Here is a 7,273-nt window from a genome sequence, read left to right on the forward strand (position 1 = left end):
AAGAAGATGTGGTGGGAGCTGGAGGAGCTGCTGGCCCAGATGCTGCCCCATACCAACAAGGGGGCCAGCAGATCAGCAACCATGTGCATGAGCTGCAGTGGTACCCATACTTTGTGACAATTTTGAGCTTAATGGATGCTGCTTCGCTTGCAAGTCCCTGTGCCCGACCCTAACCTAGATTCACACAGGAAGGGAATTCTGGGAAACACAGCTCCAGCTCTGCTAAGTTGATCCAGTAGGAAACCACCCCTACCACTTCCCTCCAATCTTGCCAATCCTCTATCAGCCTTCTTCTCTTTTTTTCTCTGAAAAGTTCCTGATGTTGCTTCTTTATTGGGCTGTCAAGAGGCAGCTCAAAGTTGGTACAACTGAGGAAGTAATCTTGACATTCTTTTTATGATAACACTACTAGTATCAGGACAGGCCCCAAGTTTTATTACTTTTCAGTTGGAAGGATATATAGTTAACCTTAAGTTTGTGCTTCCATTATAAACATTTGAAAAACCCTAGACCAAATATTGTTTTCATTCATGAAACTTCTTGTCCTCCTGCTGACCATGTCCCTTCCTCTTCTATACATGGAAACCTCTTTCCTAGCATTAGCTTATTCTACCTTCTGTGGCATCGTTTCTGAACTTGTTTCCCCAAATGTATGTTTCTGATAGCGGGACCTTGTCTTATTCCTGTTCGTTTCCCCCTCCTCTTCTCTCTACTCACTCCTGCCTCTACACCTGACGCATGCCCTTCAAATAGTAGATGCTCAACAAGTGTTTGCTTAGTACACTAATTAGTCAGTTGTAACTTACCTTTCTTGTTTTATACTTTACTTTCATGGTGTACCCTACTAGACCAGGAAAAGATTGTCTCCATCATGAGTATGTGGCTTCCTTTCATAGGATGCCTATGTTTTCACAAATCATCCCAAGAATTTCCACCTTTATTTTGCACTGGAAATTTTTTTTTAAGAGAATAAACCTTTTCTATAACTTTTGAGCCCATTCATGATGGACAAATTATTGCTAATAAATTATGGTAAATGGCAAAAACCGGGATACACAATTCTATATAGAATGCCACTGTAATTGAAAGAGCTGTGGTCAGATAGTGATTTTTAAAGATGTCTATGTAAGTCCTGGCTGGTGTGTTCAGTGGTTAGAGCATTGGCCCACTCACCTAAGGGTCTCGGGTTTGATTCCCTGTCAAGGGTATGTACCTGGGTGTCAGGTTTGATCCCTGGTCAGGGCATATACAGGAGGCAACCAGTTGATGTATCTCTCTTACATTGATGTTTCTCTCTCTCTCTCTCTCTCTCTGTCTCAACTCCTCCTCCATCCCTTCCACTCTCTAAAAATCAATGGAAAAATGGATTAACAACACAAAATATATATATCCAGGTCATAATCCTTGGAACTTGTGCATTTTGTCTGCAAAAGAAACTTTGCAGAAGTGATTAAAGATCTTGATAGGGGGGAGTTATCCTGGGTTATCCAGATGGGCCCTAAATATAATCACAAGAAATCTTATCAAAGGGAGACAGGAGGAGAGGTGACTACAGATAGAAGGTAATTGATGATGGAAACAGGGAGTGATGTGCTTCTTGTAGAAGATCAAGAAAACTAAGTTTTAGCGCAATCTGCTCAGGAAAAAAAGAGAAGAGACAGAAGTTGCCAATATCAAGAATAAAAGAAGTGACATCATTACAGTAATTAGTAGTATAATCAGGGAATATTATTAACAACTCTATAACAATAAATTCAACAAATTAGCAAAGCTCACTCGAAGAAATATGGAGAGCATGATGCTAAGCGAAATAAGGCAATCGGAGAAAGAGAAACACCACATGATCTCACTCATTTGTGGAATATAATGAACAACATAGACTGATGAACAAATAGAGACAGAGACAGAGAGCCATCGAACAGACTGTCCAGCCTCAGAGGGAAGGCAGGGGGAGGGGGGAGAGATCAACCACAGGACTTGTATGCACGCATATAAGCATAACCGATGGACACAGACACTAAGGGGGTAAGGGCACGTGAAGAAAAAAACACACCACAGGAGAAATAGATAACCTGAATGTCTCCATATCTATTAAATAAATCAAACTCTTAGTTTAAAAAATGTCCACAAGGGCCCTGGCCAATGTGGCTCAGTTGGTTGGAGCATCGTCCCATACAACAAAAGGTAGCAGGTTTGATTCCTGGTCAAGGCACATAACTAGCTTGTGGGTTTGGTCCCTTATTGGGGGCATACACAAGGCAATCAATTGGTGTTTCTCTCTCACATGGATGTTTCTATCTCTCTCTCTCTTTCTCTCTCTAAAATTCAATTTTAAAAAATTTCTATAAGGAAGACTCCAGGTTGAAATGGCTTCATCAATGCATTTCTCTAAAGAAAATTCTTCCAGAAAATTTAAAAACAGGGTCCACTTTCCTATTCATTCTATGATTCTAGCATTATCCTATTACCTGTGCCATGCCAGCACAGCCAAGGGTTCGGCGAGCCCGGGTGGGGGGCCCGGGGGGGGGGGGGCGGGGCGGGGCGAAGGATGTAGAAAAGACAGACAAAGAGAAGACCTGGATGTAGGTGGATCTCCTGTGCCTGGCTGAGGCCACAGAGAGAGATCCAGACAGCAAGCTGAGCCTTTATTTTATAGCCAGAAGTAAACAAGGTAGTGGTCACCATAGTTACAATGTTCTTGTGAGTTTCACTTGTTTTGGCAGCACTTGCTGCACCTACCACAGCCCATTAGCTACCCAGGTAAGATCTAGGGAGTGTCATAAGGTCAAGCCTAATTATGCTAAGAGGGCTGTGTCCTCTAAGCTGGGACTTGTTTGTGGCTTTAGCAACAGGTCAGTCCTAGGCTTAACCCTATAGCCACTCCCTACAATTACCAAAATCAGACAAAAACATTACAAGAAAAGAAAACTACAGACTAATATCCTCCACAAACATAGATATCTAAACAAAATTCTAGCAAATCAAATCCAACCACATATAACAAGGATAAAGTATCAAGACCAAATGAGGCTTGCCCTGGCCAGTGTGGCTCAGTTGGTTGACCATGATCCCATGCCCTGAAAGGTTTCCTGTCCAATTCCTGATCAGGGCACATGCCCAGATTGCAGGCTTGATCCCTGGTAGGGGGTGTGCAGGAGACAGCTGATTAATGTTCCACTGTGACATTGATGTCTCTCTCTCTCTCTCTCTCTCTCCCTCCCTCCCTCCCACCCTCCTTCTCTCCCTTTTCTTGCTCTCTCTCTCTCTAAAAATAAATTTAAAAATCTTAAAAAAAAAGAGCAAGTGAGGTTTATCCCATATTGTATGTGGTTGGTTTAATAAAAATCCATTAAGATTTTTATTTTATTTATCATGTTAACAAACCAAAAACAAAAGTCATGCAACCATCTCAATACATGCAGAAAAGGTATTTGACAAAATCGAATATCCATTCCAGATTTTAAAAACTCACAGAAAACTATAAATAGAAGGAACTTCCTCAGACTTTAAGTCATCTACAAAAAACCCCACAAAACACCTTATAGCCAACATCATACTTCCTGGTGAAATGTTGAATGCTTTTCTAAGTTTAGGATCAAGGAAAGCATGTCAGTTCTCATCCCTTCTTTTCAACATTACACCGGAGGTTCTAGCCAATGCAAAGGGCAAGACTAAGAAATGAAAGACATTTAGATTGGAAAGAAATAATTAAAACTGTATATATATATTTGCAGATCATGTGAATGTCTATGTAGAAAAGCCTATGCAATATACAAACATGACAGCAAACCTACAAGAATGTAAATTTATTTTAATAAGGTGGCAGGATACAAGATCAATATATAAAAGTCAATTGTACTTCTAAAGTCGAGAAATATAGAATCTCATGTTTCTGTCTGGATTTCCCCTCCCTGCTCAGCAGCCTGGAAACCATCCATGCAGGGGCAGTCATAGAGTTCACCTGATTTGTTTTCTTTCTCTTACAAATCATTGTCCTTTGATGCCTGCTATTCTTGAGAGCTGTTCTTTCACATATTTTCTTTTTTTATTTTTATTAAATATATTTTATTGATTTTTTACAGAGAGGAAGGGAGAGAGATAGAGAGTTAGAAACATCAATGAGAGAGAAACATCGATCAGCTGCCTCCTGCACACCTCCTACTGTGGATGTGCCCGCAACCAAGGTACATGCCCTTGACCGGAATCGGACCTGGGACCGCTCAGTCCGCAGGCTGACGCTCTATCCACTGAGCTGAACTGGTTTCGGATCACATATTTTCTTTAGTTGTTTCATGTTAGAGGATAAATCTGGTACCTGTGTTCACCTCAGTTTTGTTTTTGTTTTTTAAGAAAGAGAGGGGAGATAGAAAGATCAATGTGAGAAAGAAACATCACTCAGTTGCCTCCCATACTCACCCAGACTGGCAATCGAACCCACAACCTGGCCATGTGCCCTGACCTGGAATTGAACCCACAACCCTTCAGTGTATGGGAGGAAGCTTCAACCAACTGAACCCCACTGGCAAGGGCTCACCTCAATTCTTTATACATTAATTCTACAGAGTACAACCCAAAAATCTCCATTCCACCTTTACACAGGTAAACCTGTTCACATGCAAATAGACTTATAGTATAAGTTTGAAAAGCAATTCAAGTGCATACTTTTGTAAACAGGGATAGTGATAATAAACCAGATAAAATGTACCAGGATGCAAAGGAAAAAAATGACAATATTCTTTCAGAGTATTTAGTTTTTTAAACTATCTGACATAAAAGTTTTTCTCATCATTCTCCCCCTCTCCACAGATATATAAATCCACACCATAATACATATATAGTGATTGACTACTACACCTTTCCAAAGGTTATAATTCCTCATCCTAAGTGAAAGAGAAACCTTTAGGAGGTACATAGGATGAGTGGAAGGAAAGGAGGATCTTCTTACAAAAATGCAGTAAAGTTCAATTATAAGAAAAAGATGTATACATCACATAGTTACTATTATCTTGACTCAATCATAGATGCCATTAGCTAACCCCTTTATTTTTTTTTTCTGTAAATATATTTTTATTGATTTCAGAGAGAAAGGGAGAGAGAGAGATAGAAACATCAATGATGAGAGAGAATCATTGATTGGCTGCCTCCTGCACACATCTGGGCATGTGCCCTTGACTGGAATCAAACCCAGGACCCTTCAGTCTCCAGGCCGATGCTCTATCCACTGTGCCAAACCAAAGGGCTAATCCCTTTACTCATTGCATATTAAGTCTGAATTTGCCTTCCTACAGGAGAAAGCCTTGAGCTAAAGACAACAGGCAGACTACAACTAAAAACTGGACACAGCCCATTGATTATGTAACACAATAGTTTAGTATACCCCCTACCACTAAGAAAACATCAAAATGCTTGGTGGGCTTCTTTGCTAATTTTTTTAATTGAATTTATTGGGATGATATTGCTTAATAAAATTATATTGATTTCAGCCCTAGCCAGTTTGGCTCAATTGCAGGCTCCTTCCCAGGGGGTCCCTGGTCGGGCCTGTGCAGGAGACAACCAATCGATGTTTCACTTTCTCTGTCTCTCCCCCTCCACTTTCTCTAATATATATATATACCTCCTTGGGTGAGGATTAAAATAAATAAACAAATACATAAATAAATAAATAAATAAAAATTATATTGGTTTCAGGTGTACAGTTTTATAATGCATCAATTGTATATTGTATTGTGTGTTTACCACCCAAAGTCAAATCTCCTTTCATTACCATTTATCTCCCTTATATCCTCTTCTACTTCCTCCCTGCCCCCTTCCTCTCTGGCAATCACCATGCTATTGTCTGTGTCTATGAGTTTTGTGGAGTTTTTTGTTTGTTTGTTTTTTGTTCTTTTGTTGTTGAATCCCTTCACCTTTTTCACCCCTCCCTTCTGACAGCTGTCTGTTTGTTCTCTGTGAGTCTGTTTCTATTTTGTTTGTTTAGGTACCATATGATTTCACTCATATATGGAATCTAATGAACAACATAAACTAACACACAAAATAGAAACAGACTCATAGATTGGTGGGCTTCTTTGAATCTTGGAAGCAATCTGTATTTAGAGTGACTCATTTGCCTGGAGCAGACCAAGTTTATGTGTGCTTTCTTGATGTAATAGCACCCCGTTCATTTAAACAAGCCCATGCCTAGGGTTGTCCTAGCTGGTTTTGCTCAATGAATAGAGCATCAGTCCTCAGGTTCTAGTCCAGTCAAGGGCATGGCCCTGGTCGGGGCATGTACAGGAGGCAACTAATCGATGTGTTTCTCTTACATCGATGTTTCTCTCTCTCTCTCTTCCTCTCTCTCTCTCCTTTCGACTCTAAAAATCAATGGAAAAATATCCTTGGGTGAAGATTAACAAACAAACGAACAAAACTGCACAATAAATCCTGTAGCACCCTGCTCTACCATATTTGAGTGTGTTTCTCTTCCCATTTACTGAGAAATCTGTAAAGCCATCAGATCTGAGTGGTACCCAGAACAAGAGAATGCTTTCTAACTAGTTCAGGCTGCATGTGGCTGTCACCCCCAGGCCTGTGACACTCAGTGTGTCTGCAGCAGATGGAGATACTCTGTAGAGCTTGGGGGAAACTCATATGAGAGACTTACAGTTTAGGTTAGTGGTCAGCAAACTCATTAGTCAACAGAGCCAAATATCAACAGTACGACGATTGAAATTCCTTTTGAGAGCCCAATTTTTTAAACTTAAACTATATTGGTAGGTACCTTGTTATTAACTTAATTAGGGTACTCCTAAGGCTTAGGAAGAGCCACACTCAAGGGGCCAAAGAGTCGCATGTGGCTCGTGAGCCACAGTTTGCCTACCATGGGTTTAGGTCATGGTATTTAGGAGAAGTGCCATATTCTCTTGGACAAATAACTAATCTATTGAGAAAAGGTTTCAGTATTGCTACTGGGTCTGGGTAGAGACTAAACACCTGATCATAGGACACCAAGTGACACTATGGCCTGAACTGCCCATTTTGAACTAGATGTCACCCCAAAGTCATACATGTGAACTAGCACTTCAATTTCAAATGAAATGTTAATATAAAATCGGGCTTAAGCAGGTCCTGAAGGCATAGGTAAGACTCTAGTGCATTGGCTTACACTCCCAATGCATCTACTCCTGCTGCCCTGCTCATCACTTCCTTCAAGCCCCCTCTGGCCTCATTACAAGTTCTGTCTGTTGGTCATAGGAATGACTACAGCTCTATTAGCCCCATTTATGGGGGGGCC

The sequence above is a fragment of the Myotis nattereri genome (genome assembly GCF_964212035.1).
Source record: "Myotis nattereri genome assembly, chromosome: 2".
NCBI lineage: Eukaryota > Metazoa > Chordata > Mammalia > Chiroptera > Vespertilionidae > Myotis > Myotis nattereri.